The sequence below is a fragment of the Protopterus annectens genome, chromosome 8.part1 (assembly GCF_019279795.1).
Source record: "Protopterus annectens isolate FY-2018-M chromosome 8.part1, PAN1.0, whole genome shotgun sequence".
NCBI lineage: Eukaryota > Metazoa > Chordata > Ceratodontiformes > Protopteridae > Protopterus > Protopterus annectens.
The window spans coordinates 338,000,544-338,019,447 of NC_056742.1; the positions used below are offsets into that span (position 1 = coordinate 338,000,544).

The following is an 18,904-nucleotide window of genomic DNA, read 5'->3' on the forward strand; positions in this document are numbered from 1 at the left end:
ATCTATGTCCGGGCTCCACCATTTCTGTGTTATCATTCTGAATATTTGTGGATTCAAACTCCCATTCATGGGGATCCATGATGTTTCGGCTCAAGTCGTCTGCCCGTATGTTTTTCTCTCCTGGCAGGAATTGTGCTTGCAGATGAACTTGAAGGTTTATAGCTGTGTTCCACAGGGTCATAGCTTGTCTGCATAGGGGGTAGGAGCAAGTGCCCCCTTGCTTGTTTATGTACCACTTAACTGTGGTGTTGTCTGCCTTTAGTAGTAGTTGTCCTGGATGTAGCAGGTCCTTGAAAGCTATAAGCACATTTTATACAGCTAGCATCTCTTTTTGATTGATGTGAAGATGCCTTTGTTCTGCGGGCCACATGTCCTGAATACATTTGCCTGCTATGTGTGCTCCCAAGGCACTGGGAATGCATCTGTTGTCAGTGTTTGCCTGGCTGTGGGTTGTGTGAAAGGCTGTCCCTTGTTGAGGTGACAAGCTTGAGCCCACCACTGAAACTCCTGTTGAAGGCAAGGGATTAGTGGTATAACTGTTTCCAAACTTTGACAGTGTTGAGACCATACATTCTTTAGGTACCATTGTAGTTTCCTCATATGCAGTCTGGCATATGGAATTAGTTTGCAGGATGCTATGTAACCAAAGGACTGCAGAATTTTTCTTGCAGGGAGTTAGGTCTTTGTTGCCATCAACTGAAAATATTGAGTCAGTTGTCCTTGTTTGTCTGGCGTGAGATAAGCCATCTGGGCCGTTGTGTTCAAGCTGGCACCCAAGAATATAATCTCTTGTGACAGCACTAGTTTTGATTTCTTTTCGTTTACTGTGTACCCCAGGCAACTTAACTGTTTTACAAACGCCAGATGCTTTAGAAGAATATCTTTGCTCTCTGCTTTAATCAGGCAGTCGTCCAGGTACGGGTTAAATTTGAATTCCTTTCTGTCTGCAAAATGCAATTACTGGTGCCAGGCACTTTGTGAAGACCCTAGGTGCAGTAGATAAGCCAAAGGGCAGTGCAGAGAATTGGTAGTGCATTGAACCTGCTATGAATCTGAGGTATCTTCTGCAATTTTGTCTGATAGGGACATGCAGGTATGCCTCTTTGAGGTCCAAAGTCACAAGTCAAGCTTTCTTGCCCAGCATGGGAAGAAGCTGCTGTAATGTCAACATTTTGAATTTCGGAACATCCAGGTAAGTGTTTAGAGATGAAAGATCCAGAATGGGCCTCCAGGCTTTGTCTTTTCTGGGTACCAGAAAGAGTCTTTTGCTCCTGTGATGGTACGTTTTGAATAGCTCTCATATCCAGGAGTGCTGTGATTTGTTTTTGAGCCTCTGCCCATTGATTTGGTGGCAGATTTGGCATTCCTTTTAACCTTGGCAGATTGTGAAAGTGGAACCTGTAACCTTGAAATACAATGTTGAGAACCCATTTGTCTTTGGTGATCATTTGCCAATTGTGGTAGAAGAGTGACAGTTTTCCTCCCAAGGGGTTGCCAAGAAGGATTTGTTTGGCAGCTGTAGTGGGAAGTCATTGGAGCTGCTTTTTATATGGTTGGGGTCTGTCTTCCCCTTCTTTCTGGCCTGATGTAACCCATTGTCGAGGCGTGTAAAGACCTTGTGTGTGACCTCTACCTCTTGGATGTCTGTATCTTCCCCTTTGAGGTCCGTCTGTAATTGGATAAGACCAATTCTTAGTTGGCCAATTTCTGCTAAATCTAGGAGGCTGAACCTGTAAGAAATCCTTCACCGTTTGCATAGATTTTGCCTTATCCTCCATTTTCTTTAATACCTCTTCTGCCTTAACTCCAAACAACACATCCTGCTGCAAAGGTGCATCCAATAATTTTGCTAACATGATCTGGTAACGTGTTCTTTTAACCAAGCATGTCTTCTAATGACAGAGCCTGTAACTGCTGCTCTGCAGGAGGCCTCTAGAGAATCAAAACCACATTGCAAAGTATGCTTTCCCACTTGTTCAGCTGCATGCAATAAATCCTGCATTTCTGTAAAATTAGGAGGATCTGAGAGAGTAAAAATTACTGATATGTTAGCATGTGAAACTGGCAATTTAAGGCTCTCATTGCTAAAGTTGCAGACATATATACTTTCTTTCCCCATCTGTCTAATGCTCTGGAATCTGTCATCTCTGTCAGAGGGAACTGGATTCTTGGCTGATGAGGCCTTAACTCCTTTGGGTCCCTGAGAAATAGTTTCAGGGTCAGCTACAGGGCTTTTATACAGAAATTTATGCGAGTCAGGGACTCTGTAGTATCTGTCAGGTTTAACAGGGGCTGGAGGTAAGGAATCAGGATTTAAGCTGGATTCAGTGTACACATCTTCCACAATATCTAACCCTAGTAGAATAGCAAGGGGTCTGTGTTGAGGTAATAAAAGGAAGTCTCGGAGCCTTTTCTTGGATTCTGAGTAATCCTGGCCTTCCCAATGGAAATGCTCCCTCATGTAGGGTTTCCCCAAAGGAGTAGTCCTCAGGCGGTAAGGCTGATGGAATTGATTCCTCAGCATCAGAATCCTCATAAGGGGGTAAAGAGTAACCTAGGTCTGAGGATGAATCAGAAGAGATGGACACCTGGTCGGATGAGTCATAATCTGCATCCTGTCTAGGACTTTTATCAGAAGGGGGATGGGACCCCCTGATCAGAGTGATTAGGTCTTCGGCAATTTTAAGCATTTGTTTCTTAGGCATGGAGGCCTATCCTGGAGAATGCTGTATTTGTTTCTTTGACTTTAAAGGAGGCTTAAACTTAGCTGAGGGTTTAATGCTTAACTGAGTAGGTCTGAAGACCCCCTCTGTAGCTGTGGGTTGCTCAGCTACTCCGGATCCCTCTGAAAGGTTAGTCTCAGTAGACTGAAGAACTTGCGCGTCCGAAAGCCCAGCCGTCTCCACGTGGGAGTCAGAGGCGGCTTGTGGTTCTACAGAAGCGGTCGTCAGGGGCTGCAAAGGCACCTCGCTGAAAACCGGAGAACCGGCGAATGGCCTAGAAGAGGCTTCATCGTCAGTGTTGGGCCTCGGAAGCCTATCCTTGTCGGAGCTTTTTGTGTATTCCGGTCGTTGGAAGTTCCGACGGCATGGTATAATTGAATTTTCTACCAAAATAATTTCGGGCAAAATCAAACCGATGTTTAATAGTGCGCTTGTTAAACCTAGCACAAAACCGACAACCAGTGACGTCGTGGTCAGGGCCTAGGCATGGGATACAATAGGAATGGAAATCCTTATGAGGTATTTGCTTCCCACAAGAAATACAGTTAACTTTTACTGACATCGGTCCGAGGCAAGAAAAAGTTTCCCCAACGGGGTACTTAGCTTTGTAGAAGACTTCGGTTCTGGATTCGGAATGAAAATCTCAGGAGACGGCCGACCGGCACCTGCAAACTGCTTTTGTTTCGGGCACTGTGCGGCAAGAAAGAATGGTGTCGGCTGCATCTTGTATACCCCTGTCGCACTGACGTCAGGGAGGAGACGACAGCAACCGACGCCGGACCAAGACTTTGGAACTCAGGCCGACTGGGGAACCGCCTGATGGCAGGATAAGTGTGATGACTGCAGCAGTGTAACACGATGAACATCTCCTCTGAAGGGAGAAAGTAATTCAGAGGCAGTAGATAGAAAACCTGTCTGAACTCATTGTCTGAGACTATTTGGGGCCGGGCTGCAGGACTGAGAGAGCCTGGGAGAAGCAGGAAGAGAAGGAAGAACGGGGGGGGGGGGGGCTGCCCTGTGACTTTGCACAGATCAACCCCTTGCAAAGGGATGGCTTTTTTGAAAAGGAACCTCTCTAGTCTGGTTTTGAAGAATTATCCTCCGTGCCATTTAATTTTGCATCCCTGACTTTTGTCTGACTGGGATTTTTGTTTGTTCTGCCCCTTGAAGGAAAACACCATGTATGGGGAGAGCATGGGTACTTTAAATATCCTAGATAGCACCTGCATTGATTTGCCTCACATCCCAGTTTGAGAATCTGTCCAAGAGAAGGCTCAACATCATTTCAGAACTTAAAGGTGCACTCAAAATTTCAGCTTTTAAATCAGATCCAATTACATAACCAAGCATATTGTCTTAATACAACAAACGTTTCTAGAGACTGAATCTGCACATCCAAGCACACTTTGAAACCACAGTCAAATTAGAAACAATTCCATTCATGCAAGACATTTGCTCTGCATGTAAGGATGCAACAAAATAAACCAAACTAAGTACACTGTAAAATAATTTTTCCCATATAGCCTTGACAATTTTACAATATAAAAAGGCTAGATTATTAGAAAGCTCTTCGGGGCAAAAGGGGGTCTCTAATAACAATTTTCCCTCTTTATCAGGGGCATTGGATTAGATTTAGCAAGAACGTTTTATTTGAGCAGGTAAATTGGAGACCACAGCTGGGTTAGCAGGCAGATGAGAAAGGAGACCGGTCACATCAGAAGAGATCCTATATTTTTCTGAGCCTTTTAAGTGACTGTTGAAACAGATACTGGCAACCTGCAGGTAGCTTCATAAACCTTTTTTTCAAGACCAGTAAATGGGGAGGGGGGGGGGTAGCCACACAGCCACACAACTGGGGATCTCATCCTCTATAAGGTCATATGTTCTGTCTTGCTGCAATACAGTTCCTGACTGCTCCCAAGCAAAAAAGTCACTAAATCTTGCAAACAGAAGAGAAAGTACAGCTGTGTACACTTGCCATAAATGTAGATGTTACAGTGTATTCACGGTTGCAGTCATTACATTTGGGCAATCTGCTTGCAGGTTGCCCTCAGTCAGGGTGATTAACAAAGTATTGGGTCCTGCGTCGGTTGCTGTCCCTTCTTCCATGACGTCAGGTCGTCAGGGGTATAAAACATGCAGCCGACGCCATTACATCAGTTTTTCTTGCCCCAGATGTCAGGTGCCCCCTAAAGGAGAGCAAATAAACATAAAAACACAAAGGTATACCTCCAACAAAAAGCAAATACAGCAAAAAGGATTTTAAGCATAGTAAAGGAAAGCAGAGGCATAGCCAAAAAAAGTTAGGGGGCTGGAGGGAGAGTAACCAGGACTGCAACACTGAATACACTCGAACATCTACATTTATGGTAAGTGTGCACAACTGTACTATGTTCTTCGTGTTTCACTGTTGCGGTCATTACATTTGGGTAGATTCCCAAAGCTATGGTTTGGGAGGAGGAGTTTATATAGCATTAGAGCCAGCTATAAGGCCCTGCAAGGCAGCAGTGGCAAAGCCAGCTCTGGATTTAGAAAAAATTGGCAAATGATAATGCTTGGTGAAAGTATGTACAGAACTCCAGGTAGCAGCTTCTAGGATGTCTCTGGTAGGAACACCTCTGAGAAAAGCCACAGAAGTAGATGCAGCCCTGGTGGAGTGAGATCTGATCCCCTGGGGGGATAGGTTTTCCATGGTGCTTATAGCAGAAATGAATGCAATGGCTTATCCATTTAGAAATGGTTTGTTCTGAAATGGCCTTCCTCTCTGCCCCTGCAGCAAATGCTACCAGCAGTTGTTCAGATTTTCTTTGAGGTTTAGTCCTGTCCAAGTATAATCTAAGTTGTCTGTGCACATCCAAGGAATGTAGAATCCGTTCCCCTTTGTTCTGTAGATTGGGAAAGAAGGTTGGCAAATGAATGGACTGATTAAGAGCCACACTGGATACCACCTTGGGCATAAGGATGGATTGGTCCCGAGTGACAACCCTCTCCGCATGAAAGATGATGAAAGGCTCCACTACCATAAGGGCCTGTAATTCAGATATCCTTCTAGCTGAAGTGATTGCTGAAAGGAAAGCTGTTTTCCAAGACAGACATTTTAAGTCTGCAGTAGCAGCTGGCTCGAAAGGAGGTAGAGTGAGTTTCTCCAATACAAAGTTAAGGTCCCAGGCAGGGGTTGGAGCTCTCCTGGGTGGTCTCAAAATTTTGGCCCCTCTGAGGTACTGCTTGAGCAGAGGATGAGAGAAGAGGGGAGGTTCTGTGTTATAATGAGCTGAAATGGCTGAGGCGTGGATTTTAATGGAGGAAAAAGACAGGCCCTTGTGAAGCATCTCAGTTAAGTATTGCAAAATCTGAGGTAAATTGAGCGCTGCTGTGCTCATCGCATAAAATTTTCTAGTACTAGGCCTCCTTGCCTCTAAGATGATATCCGTCACAGGTTTGCTGAGGGATGATAAGGGTGAGTTTAAGTAATTAGCCAGGCTGCAAGGTTCAATGTTGGAAGCTGAGGGTGCAGAATCTATTTCGCCTGCTGAGACAGCAGGGAGGGAGGTCTGAGGCAGGTGCCATGGAGATAACTGCGACACACTGCTCAGGAGGGGGTACACCAGTGTTGGCGCAGCCAGTCTGGAGCAATCAAAATCATCCTTGGTTTGTCCGGTTTGACTTTTAGTAGAACTCTGGAGAGCAGAGGCAGCGGGGGTAAGGCGTAGACTGATAGGTTTTTCCAACTGAAGGTCAGAGAATCCACTTTCCAGGCTTGTGAGGAGTCCTTGTGCAAAACTTGTCCAATTGGTACTTCTGGGGGGAGGCAAATAGATCTATGTCTGGGCTCCCCCAATCGCTTGTCAACATGTTGAAAATCCTTGGTTCCAGTTTCCACTTCGTGTGGGTCCATGAGGTTTCTGCTTAGTCCATCTGCCAGTGTATTTAATTTTCCTGGCAGAAATTGAGCTTGTAGTTCCACTTGGTAGCTCAAGGCTGTGTTCCACAATGCCATGGCTAGTCTGCAGAGGGGGTAGGAAAGTGTACCCCCCTGCTTATGTACCACATAACATAACATGGTGTTGTCCGTCTTTACCATTAGTTGTCCTGGAAGAATGTAGTTCTTGAAGGCTGTCAGAGCATTCTGTACAGCTAACATTTCTTTTTGATTGATATGTAGGTGCACTTGACTTGGGTTCCATTTGCCCTGAATGTACTTCCTTGCCAGGTGAGCCCCCCCCATTCATAGTCTGATGCATCTGTTAGGGTTTGGGCGGCAGGGGGTAGTGTGAATGGTAGTCCCTTGTTTTGTGTGGCAGGCCTCTGCCCACCAGAGGAACTCTAGGCGTAGGCAAGGTATGATAGGAATCATTGTTTCTAGGCTGTGAGAATGTTGACTCCATAGGCTTTTTAGATACCACTGTAGTTTCCTCATATGCAGTCTTGCATATGGAATTAGAAGAATGCAGGAGGCCACGAACCCCAAGGCTTGCAGTATTTGCCTTGCAGATAGCGGGGTTTTTGTGGCCACTTGTTTGAAATAAGTTATCAAATGAATTTGATCTTCTGGCGTGAGGTAAGCCATCTGGGAAGTTGTATTCAAGCTTGCTCCCAGGAATGTAATTAGTTGACAGGGTACCAGCTGTGATTTCTTTTCATTTATGGTGTACCCCAGACAAGTTAGAACCCTTTTTACAAACTCCAGATGATTCAAAAGTATGCCCTGGCTTTCTGCCTGAATTAGACAATTGTCCAGGTATGGGTTTATTTGAATACTTTTTTGCCTGCAAAATGCAATAACTGGAGCCAGGCACTTTGTGAATACCCTGGGTGCAGTAGACAAGCCAAAGGGCAGTGCAGAGAACTGATAATGCATGTAGCCTGCTTTGAAGCGTAGGTATCGTCTGCAAGATTCCCTGATTGGTATGTGCAGGTATGCTTCTTTTAAATCTAGTGTTGCCAACCAGGCATCTTTGCCTAGCATAGGAAATAATTGAAGAGTCAGCATCTTGAATTTTGGAATCTCCAGAAAGGTGTTTAGAGTAGACAGGTCCAGGATTGGACGCCATGATTGGTCTTTTCTGGGTACCAGGAAAAGACTCTAGTAGAAACCTTGTCCCTTTTCCTCTTCTGGTACCAGTTGAATAGACCCCATACTTAAGAGAGAAAGTACTTGTTTTTCAGCCTCTGCCCACTGATTTGGGGGCAGGTTCGGCCACCCATTTGGTGTTGACATGTGGAAATGAAATCTGTATCCCCGGTACACTATATTTAAAACCCATTTGTCCTGGGTTGAGTTACCAGTTCTTTGCATGAAAAGCAATCATTCCCCCCAAAGGGGCGGTCAGAAAATAAGTGCCTGGAAATTTTAAAAGGAAGTCATTGAGACCGTTTACCATAGCGGGGAGTCTTGTTATACCCAGATTTGGAAGTGGAGACCCCCCACTGCTTAGTTCTGAAAGTCCCCTTGGACTGAAACCTGGGGTTTTTGCTGTGTCTGGGTTTAGCTTGAGAAGACCTGGAAGGGACTGGAAATGACCAATTCTTAGTAGGCCGGTGCCTACTAAATCTAGGAAGCTGCACTTGTAAAAAATCTTTAACAGTTTGCATAGATTTAGCTTTATCTTCCATCTTTTTAAGAACTTCTTCAGCATTGTTGCCAAACAGGCGGTCCTGATTTAAAGAAGCATCCAACAATTTAGCTTTAACATGATCAGGCAAAATTAAGTCAAGCATGCCTTCTAAGCACAGACCCAGTAACAGCAGTGCTGCAACAGGCCTCTAAAGAATCAAAACCACATCACATTGCAAAGTATGTTTTCCAACTTGTTCAGCAGAATGCATTAAGTCCTGTAAATCTTTATTTTCCACACAGTCAGGAATCAACATCATTTTCTGTTTAAGCAGTCCAATGACATGTTGCTAATATTTTAGCATATGAAATTGGCAGTTTAAAGCTCTGATTGACAAGGTTGTTGAAGTATAAACCTTTTTACCCCATCTATCCAGCGCACTGGAGTCTCTATCAGAAGGGGTAGGATTTTTGGCAGTAGAAGCCTTAACACCCTTGGGCCCCTGACAAATAGTCTCTAGATCTGCAACAGGATTTTTGAAAAGGAACTTGTGGGACTCAGAAACCCTGTAATATATCTGTCAGGTTTACTAGGAGCAGGAGGCAGGGAATCCGGGACCAAACTGGATTCCGAGAAAACATCATCAACAATGTCTAGTACAGGAGGTATAGCCAAAGGCCTATGCTGAGGTAGAAGGAGGAAATCCCCAAGCCTCTTTTTTGAATCAGAAAATTCCTGGCTTTCCCAGTGAAAATGCTCCCTCAAAGTATGCAAGGTTTCCCCAAAAAAAATAAAAAATCCTCAAGAGGGGAAGCAGAGGGAATAGAATCCTCTGCATCAGAATCCTCATAAGTAGGTACAGAAAAATCCAAGTCATCAGAAGAGTCAGAAGAAACAGAATCCTGATCAAAAGATTCATAATCAAGCTCAGCCCTAGGTCTCTGGGGGGGGGGGGGGGGTTGACTACCCCCAGATTAGAGTTATTAGATCTTCGGCCATTTTTATCATTTGTTTTTTAGGCATAGGGGCCTGAGCATGTGGCCTGTGCATCGTTTTTTTAGACATGGATCAAGATTTAGGCCTTAGTAATGAAGGAGGCGTCGATTTAATATGCAAGTCAGTAGGCCTGAATACACCCTCAGAAGCCGGTGCCTGCACAGCGGCTCCGGACCCATCCAAGGTAGAGACATCCACGGGTTCCATAGCTGAAGTATCTCGCAACATACCCGACTCCGAATGGGTCTCAGTAGAGGCCTGCGAATCAGAAGTAGCGGGTATCAGAGGCTGCAAGAGCACGTCACTGAGTACCAGCGAACGGGTGACTGGCTTAGGAGATGCGTCATCGACGGTTTTGGACCTCGGCGGCCTGTCTCTGCCTTTATCTTTGCGTTTTTTCGGAATCCCGGTAGTCGGATGGCTAACCGACATTTCTGGATAATTAAACCGAGAACCAAAATATTTAGAGTCAAAAATATACCGCCAATGGATATTGCGCTGATTAAAGCACAAAACCGACAGCAAGGTACATCATAGTCAGGGCCTAGGCAAGGAATACAGTACGAATGAAAATCTTTGTGAGGTATTTGCTTTCCACAAGTAATGCAATTATTAACTTTTACTGACATCGGTAAGGAGCAAGAAAGTTTCCGCAATGGGTACTAGCTTTAAGTTGAAAACTTCGGTTCTGAAACTCGAAAACGAAAATTTCAGGAGTCGGCCGACCGGCACTTGCGAAATGCTTCTGCTTCGGGCACCACACGACAAGAAAGACTGATGTAATGGCATCGGCTGCATGTTTTATACCCCTGACGACCTGACTCCTGGAAGAAGGGACAGCAACTAATGCAGGACCCAAGACTTTGTTAATCAGGCTGACTGAGGGCAACTTGCAAGCAGATTACCCAAATGTAATGACTGCAATAGTGAAACACGAAGAACATCTAAACATTTGTTTGGACAAGTTCAGATTCGCCCTCTAATGAATAAAAAGAGTGACTGTACTCAGTGTAAACGAGGAAAATCGCCATTGCCCACATCAGATTCCCCATCATTCTCTGAGTGAAAAGAAAGGTCTCTAGTCAAACTGGCACTAGAGCCATGGAAGGGAACACCACGATCAAATTTAACTGCCTGCAGAACACTCATAGGCAAGGAAACCACATCAGCCTTACAAACAACCACAATCTAATCAGTTATATGATGAAGTCTCGGTTTCTTTTTCTTGGGAATTTCAATACAAGCAAAATTCCCACATGCATTACTGCAAAAACTGACCAATATAAAATATTAAAATAAATTTTTTTAATCAAACTTTAAGTTTCCTCATTGTTGTGACTTTGCACAATTTGTGCAAAAGCAACTTGTACTTCAACCTACAACAATTATCTGTGTGGAGCAAAGGTAAAAAGCATTACATGTCCATCCTATTTTATCACAATCGGATGATGTGTACACAGAAGTGGCTACAACTGTTGGCTTAGGGTTGCAGCTCTCTGGATGAAAACAGACCCTCTTATGTCCTCAGTTTAAACAGTCAGTATTTGGCTTTGCAAGACTAATGTACACTTGTGTGAAGCAAGATGAACTATAACTTGACAACTGATGTGCACAATAAAACTAGTATATTTGCTGAGATTTTCTAGCCATCTGCCGTCTCTCATTATTTAGCTTTGCAGGACTAGTGTCATTTTTGTGAAGCAACATGCAATTTTTTTAAATGTAATGCAGCTGTTTGTGTGGAGCCAAGGTAAAATGCATTATGTAGCAATCTTCATCAAAAATAGATGATTGAATTGTACACAGAAGTGACTATGAATGCTTTGTGAGGGTTGAATAGCTATAACTCCTTGGTGGAAGCTTTCTGTATGAAGTTAATTGACCTCTTTCATTTGCTCAGTTTAAGAAGTCATCTCTCGAAAGACAAGTCATAAAATGAATTGCACAACATCCAATCATTCAGAGTTTTGACAGTTTGGTGACCCACAAGCCACAAGGGTGTCAATGGATTTTGAAACATGCTTAGTAGCAGACATGGCCATAAACCACTCCAAGCGTAAAGCCAGCCCTGTGCATAAGGCCAAGTTGTGAATGGTTATTGCTTTTATTTTCCTTTACTAAACCAAGACACTTGGCTTAATGCAGATGTCAGTTTTGATGCATTTCATAACTGTCCTCAGCGCCATCTCCATCAGCGTGAACATCTGGTATTCTCTCACCTCAGATAAAACTGCCTATGAAAGGATCGCTGTTCCCTGGGTTCGGCATTCAGTGCTTTTGAAATTGTGTTCGATAAAATGGCATTTGCACTTTTTATCGTTCAACTTCATGATATAAACCCATGTATAGCTGTGGCTCCAGATTCAGAAGATAAAGCGAGTCAAAATGCAGAAAAAGAAAGCCCACCTAGGCATTGCAGAAACCACTTGAAAAGCACTGTAGATTATAAAATGTCTTAAATTAATTTTAACTTCAGATAAAAAACAAACACAGCACACAAAACTGATTTAAATGATAAGTATTTTATATGCAATTTAAATGCACTTCCCTGGATATAAAATGTAGTCCAAATGCCCCTTCAATCATGGTAGGATAGGGAATTATAGATGGAAGTTTGAACATAGATTAATGTTGTGTGAACAACTAATATTCTGTCGATATAGCTATCTGAGTTTAGAAGGTTTGGTAGCTTGAGTGTCTGCAGGACAAAGCAGGGAGTGTGTGGTTTGGGACAGGTGATAAGTGGGAATTGTTATTTTTATAATAGTAATTGGTAGATGTGAAAGTTTCAGAAAAGTCTGATGGGATGATAGCTAAGTGGGTGGAGTGAAGAGTGTTTGTACAGTAAGGATGAGGGTGGAAGTTACTATGGTGCAGGTTAAGAGAGATGCGAAAAGTAGCAACTCAAAGGGATTTGGCTCTGTCCAGTTTGCAGAGTTCGAGAGTCAAGTGAAAGTAATGTCCCAGCGGCACATGATAGATGGAAGGTGGTGTGACTGCAAGTTGCCAAATTCCAAAGTGGTAAGTAATATTAAGATAAAAAAAATCAGTTTCACTTGGAACTGCCTTTCATTTTCATAATGACTAAATATATATTTAGATAGTGTACTAAGGGGCACTGAATGTTGGCATCTGGGATTAATTGCTGGTGATAAGTATAGTTTTGGTTAATCTTGCATGGGCCATTCTCTAATTCCGTTGCTAGTCTTAATTTAATTTGTGTGTGTTTATACACATGCACCACCTCCTTGATTGGAAGGGTTGAGTGCCTTCTCTGTTCTTATGGCTCTTGTGCCATCCATGCACTGAACTGCAGGAAATCTGGTGTGCTGTGTAGCCTTAAAAAGAATAAATAAATACTTTGGCGTCACTATATTTTTCCACAACTCTGCATGACAAATTTACTTGTTTAGGTTTTTAATGGAGGTGACAAAGTCCTGCTTCATTTTTCAGCCATTTAAAATGCTCTGTTGGCAGGGCTGAGCTCTTAAGAGTGGCATGGGGGGGGGGGGGTCTTTTGTTTTGGCATGGGCAGGTCTTTTGTTTTTTGCCATGGATATTCAAAGCAAATGACAAGGCAAGCAATGCCATGGAGGCTTGTCCCCTTTTTCTTCAAGATGTTTGTCCTTCAGACTTCTGGAGGCCTTAAACTGTTGTGTGGTAAGCAGCCTTACATCTGTAAGGAATGAAGGATATCTGTTGCACTCTTCAACTGATTTTGTCTTTATTTTGTGGATTATATGAACCCTTTTGACATACAAATTGGCATAATTTTTTTTCTTAGTGGATAAAAGGGCTTGGAAGAATCTGATATGGCCACATATAGGTAGTTCGCTGTTTTTGGGGTGCTCAAGGGGTACTTGGTTCTGTGCTTTAAAAGACATCTATGTCTATACTTGATTTCAGACACATTCCCTGTTGGAATTGGTTAGAGCCATAGATTTACACACTCCATTTTGCCAACCTTGTAGAGGTATTGGAGAAATTATAAAAACCTGTTTTCATTTCTCTCCTGCAAAGACCTTCCCATACACTGTACTGAAAGTACAGTTGTGCACACTTACCAATAATGTAGATGTTCAAGTGTATTCACTGTTGCAGTCATTACATTTGGGTAATCTGCTGGCAGGTTGCCCTCAGTCGGCCTGATTAACAAAGTCTTTGGTCCTGCGTTGGTTGCTGTCCCTTCTTCCATGACGTCAGGTCGTCAGGGGTATAAAATATGCAGTCGACGCCATTACATCAGTTTTTCTTGCCCCAGATGTCAGGTGCCCCCTAAATGGGTAACCAAATATTTAAGTAATTAAAAACACAAAAATATACCTCCAAACAAAAGCAAAAACACCAAAAAGGCTTTTAAGCATAGTAAAGGAAAGTAGAGGTATAGTAAGAGAAAAGCAGGGGGTTGGAGGGAGGGTAACCAGGACTGCAACAGTGAATGCACTCAAACATCTACATTTATGGTAAGTGTACACAACTGTACTATGTTCTTCGTGTTTCACTGATGCAGTCATTACATTTGGGCAATTCCCAAAGCTATGGTTGGGGAGGATGGATTTATACAGCATTAGGACCAGCTATAAGGCTCTGCAGGACAGCAGTGGCAAAGCCAGCTCTGGATTTAGAGAAGAAAGGTAAATGGTAATGTTTGGTGAACATATGAACTGAGCTCCAGGTAGCAGCGTCTAGAATGTCTCTGGTAGGAACACCTCTGAGAAAGGCTGTAGAAGTAGATGCAGCCCTGGTGGAATGAGATCTGATCCCCTGGGGGATAGTTTTACCATGGTGCATATAGCAGAAATTAATACAATGGCTTATAGTCCGCTTTGAAATAGCCTTTCCCTCTGCCCCTGCAGCAAAAGCCACCAGTAGTTGTTCAGATTTTCTTAGAGATTTTGTCCTGTTTAAGTAAACTCTAAGTTGTCTTTGTACATCCAAATGAATGCAGAATCCATTCCCCCCCCTTGTTCTGTGGATTGGGAAAGAAAGTTGGCAAATGAATGGTCTGATTAAGAGCCACACTGGATACCACCTTAGGCATGAAGGATGGGTTGGTCCTGAGAGAGACACCCTGTTCGCATGAAAAATAATGAAAGGCACCACTGCCATAAGAGCCTGTAATTCAGAAATCCTTCTAGCTGAAGTGACTGCTAAAAGGAAAGCTGTTTTCCAGGAGAGAAACTAAGTCTGCAGTAGCAGATGGCTCGAAAGGAGGGAGAGTGAGTTTTTCCAATAAAAAATTGAGGTCCTAGGCAGGGGTTGGAGCTCTCCTGGGTGGTCTTAAGTTTTTGGCCCCTCTGAGATACTGCTTTAGCAGAGGATGAGAGAAGAGGGGAGGTTCTGTGTTGTAATGAGCTGAAATGGCTGAAGCATGGATTTTTATGGAAGAAAAGAACAGGCCCTTGTGAAGCATCTCAGTTAAGCATTGTAAAATCTGAGGAATATTGGGCACTACTGTGTTTATCCTTTGTGATTGATTCCAGACACAGAATCTTTTCCATTTGTTAGCATAAGATTTTCTAGTACTAGGCAGTCTTGCCTCCAAAATGACATCCATCACAGGTTTGCTGAGGGATGCCAAGGGTGAATTTAGGTGATTAGCCACACTGCAAGATTCAAAGTTTGGAGCTGAGTGTGCAGAATTTGGTTGTTCTGCTGAGACAGTAAGTAAGGTGTCTGGGGCAGGTGCCACGGTGGAAGGTGTGACACATTGCGCAGGAGTGGGTACCAGTGTTGGCGGCGCCAGTCTGGAGCAATCAAAATTATTTTTTGTTTGTCCTGTTTGACTTTTAGTAAAACTTTGGAGAGCAGAGGCAGAGGGAGAAAAGCATAGACTGATAGATCATCCATTTTCCAGGCTTTTTTGTGACAAGTTCTTGTGCAGAATTTGTCCAACTGATAGTTCTGAGGTGAGGCAAAAAGATCTGTGTCTGGACTCCCCCATTTGCATGTCAACATGTTGAAAATCCGTGGTTCCAGTTTCCATTCGTGTGGGTCCACGAGATTTCTGCTTAGTTCGTCTGTCAGAGTATTCAGTTTTCCTGGCAGGAATTGAGCTTGTAGTTGAATTTGATAGGTCAAGGTAGTGTTCCACAATGCTATGGCTAGTCTGCAAAGGGGGTAGGAGTGTGTACCCCCCTGCTTGTTTATGTACCACATAACTGTGGTGTTGTCTGTCTTTATCATTGGATTGCCCTGGATGAAGGTAGTCCATGAAGGCTGTCAGTGCATTCTGTACAGCTAGCATTTCTTTTTGATTGATATGAAGGTGCATTTGATTTGGGGCTCCACTTGCCCTGAATGTACTTCCCTGCCAGATGACCCCCCCCCCCCAAGCATAATCTGATGTGTCTGTAGTAAGGGTTTGGGCGGCAGGGGGTGGAGAGAATGGCAGTCCTTTGTTTTGGTGATAGGCTTCTGCCCACCAGAGGAACTCTAGTTGCAGGCAAGGTATGATAGGAATCATTGTTTCCAGGCTGTGACAATGTTGACTCCATAAACTCTAAGTGCCACTGAAGTTTCCTCATATGCAGTCTTGCATATGGAATTAGAAGAATGAAGAAGGCCATGAACCCCAAGGCTTGCAGAATTTGTCTTGCAGATAGCAGGGTTTTTGTGGCCACCTGTTTGAAGTCACCAAATGAATTTGCTTTTCTGGCGTAAGGTAAGCCATCTGGGCAGTTGTATTCAAGCTTGCACCCAGGAATGTAATTTTTTGAGAGGATACCATTTGTGATTTCTTTTCATTTATGGTGTACCCTAGACAAGTTAGAACCTTTTTACAAACGCCAGATGTTTTTGAAGAATGTCCCTGTTTTCTGCCTGAATTAGACAATCGTCCAGGTACGGATATATTTGAATATTTCTTTGCCTGCAAAATGCAATTACTGGAGCCAGGCACTTTGTGAAGACCCTGGGCGCAGTAGATAAGCCAAAGGGCAGTGCAGATAACTGGTAATGCAAATAGCCTGCTTTGAAGCAGAGGTATCTTCTGCAAGATTCCCTGATTGGGATATGCAGGTAAGCCTCTTTTAAGTCTAGAGTTACCAACCAGGCATCTTTTAACCAGGCATCTTTGCCTAGCATAGGAAGCAACTGTTGAGTCAAGCATCTTGAATTTTGGAATGTCCAGAGTAGAGGAGTCCAAAATTGGATGCCATGATTTGTCCTTTCTGGGTACCAGGAAAAGTCTAATAGAAACCTTGTCCCTTTTCCTCTTCTGGGACTGGCTGCATAACTCCCATGTTCATGAGAGACAGTACTTGTTTCTGGCCCTCTGCCCACTGATTTGGGGGCAGGTCTGGCCATCCGTTTGGGATTGGCAACATGTGGAAATTAAATCTGTATCCCTGGGATACTATAGTTAAAACCCATTTGTCCTGGGTTACACGTTGCCAGTTTCTTACATGAAGTGCCAGTTTTCCCCCCAAAGGGGCGGCTGAAAGGTAAGTGCTTGGTAAATATAGAGGAAAGTCATTGAGACTGCTTACCATAGGGAGGTGCCTTGTTGTTTCCAGATTTGGAGGAGGAGGCACCGCATTGTTTTGTTCTAAAAGTCCCTTGTGACTGAAACCTGGAGCCTTTGGAATGTCTGGGTTTGACTTGAGTGGCTCTCGAAGGAACTGGAAAGGACCAGTTCTTAGTAGGCCAGTGCCTACTAAATCTTGGAGGTTGCACTTGTAAGAAATCTTTCACAGTTTGCATAGATTTAGCTTTATCTTCCATCTTTTTTAAAACTTCTTCAGCCTTATTACCAAAGAGACGGTCCTGTTGTAATGGAGCATCCAACAATTTTGCTTTAACATGATCAGGCAGAGTTTGCTCTTTGAGCCAAGCATGCCTTCTTAGCACAGAGCCAGTTACAGCAGCCCTGCAAGAGGCCTCTAAAGAATCAAAACCACATTGCAAAGTATGTTTTCCAACTTGTTCAGCTGAATGCAATAAATTCTGTAACTCTATTTTCCACACAGTCAGAAATTAACAATTTTCTGTTTAAGCAGTCCCATGATATGCTGCTTGTATTTAAGCATATAAAATAGAAAGTTTAAAGCCCTGATTGCCAAGGTTACAGAAGTGTAAATCTTCTTACCCCATCTATCCAGCGCCCTGGAATCTTTATCAGAAGGGGTAGGATTTTTAACAGTAGAGGCCTTAATGCCCTTGGGACCCTGAGAAATGGTTTCAGGATCTGCAATAGGATTTTTGAAAAGGAATTTGAGAGTCAGGAACCCTGTAGTATTGGTCTGGCTTACAAGGAGCCGGAGGCAGAGAATCAGGAGCCATACTAGATTCTGAAAAAACATCATCAACAATGTCTAAGACAGGAGGTATAGTCAAAGGCCTATGCTGAGGAAGAAGAAGAAAACCCCAGTCTCTTTTTAGAGTCGGAGAAATCCTGACTTTCTCAGTGGAAATGTACCCGTAAGGTATGTAAAGTTTCCCCAAAAGAAAAATCTTCAAGGGGAGAAGCAGAAGAAATGGAATCTTCTGCATCAGAGTCCTCATAAGTAGGTATAGACAAATCTTGTTCATTAGAAGAGTCAGAAGAAATAGAATCCTGTTTAGAAGGTTCATAATCGATGTCTTGCCTAGGCCTCTTAGAAGGGGGGGGGGTTGGCTACCCCTGATCAGAGTAATTAAATCTTCAGCCATTTTGATCATTTGTTTTTTTAGGCATAGAGGCCTGCACATGTGGCCCAGGCATCGTTTTTTTTAGACTTCGATTTTGGTTTTGGCCTTAGTTTTGAAGATAGCGTTGGTCTAATATACAAATCTGTAGGTCTGAACACACCCTCAGAAGCCGTTGCCTGCACAGCGGCTCCGGACCCATCCAAGGTAAAGACATCCGCGGGTTCCATAATTGAAGCCACTCGCGGCATACCGGACTCCGAATGGGTCTCAGTAGAGGCCTGCGAATCAGAAGTAGTGGGTATCAGGGGCTGCAAAAGCGCCTCACTGAGTACCGGCGAACTGGCGACTGGCTTAGGAGAAGCGCAGTCGTCAGTTTTGGACCTCGACGGCCTATCTCTATCTTTTTCTTTGCGTTTTTTTAGGTATTCCGGTAGTCTGATTGCTAACCGACGACATTTCTGGATAATTAAAGAATGATCCAAAATATTTAGAAGCAAAAATATACAGACGTTTAATCATGCGTTGATTAAATTTAGCACAAAACTGACAGCAAGGTACGTTGTGGTCAGGGCCTAGGCAAGGAATACAGTACAAATGAAAATCCTTATGGAGGTATTTGCTTCCCACAAGTAATGCAATTATTAATTTTTACTGACATCAGTAAGGAGCAAGAAAAAGTTTCCCCAACGGGGTACTTAGCTTTTTAGTTTAAGACTTTGGTTCTGAAACTCGAAAACGAAAATTTCAGAAGTCGTCCGACCGGCACTTGCGAACTGCTTCTACTTTGGGTACTGCACGGCAAGAAAGACTGATGTAATGGCGTTGGCTGCATGTTTTATACCCCTGATGACCTGACGTCATGGAAGAAGGGACAGCACCCGACGCAGGACCCAAGACTTTGTTAATCAGGCCGACTGAGGGCAACCAGCCAGCAGATTACCCAAATGTAATGACTGCAACAGTGAAACACGAAGAACATCATTGAAGTGCAGGCTGCAT

At 43.5% G+C, this 18,904-nt stretch overlaps 1 protein-coding gene across 1 annotated transcript in view; it reads right to left on the reverse strand.

Annotated features, from left to right (window-relative positions):
* The window catches only part of LOC122810338 (cytochrome b5-like), a 616,134-nt gene that overhangs the window by 433,137 nt on the left and 164,093 nt on the right, over positions 1-18,904 (reverse strand). The window lies entirely within an intron of this gene.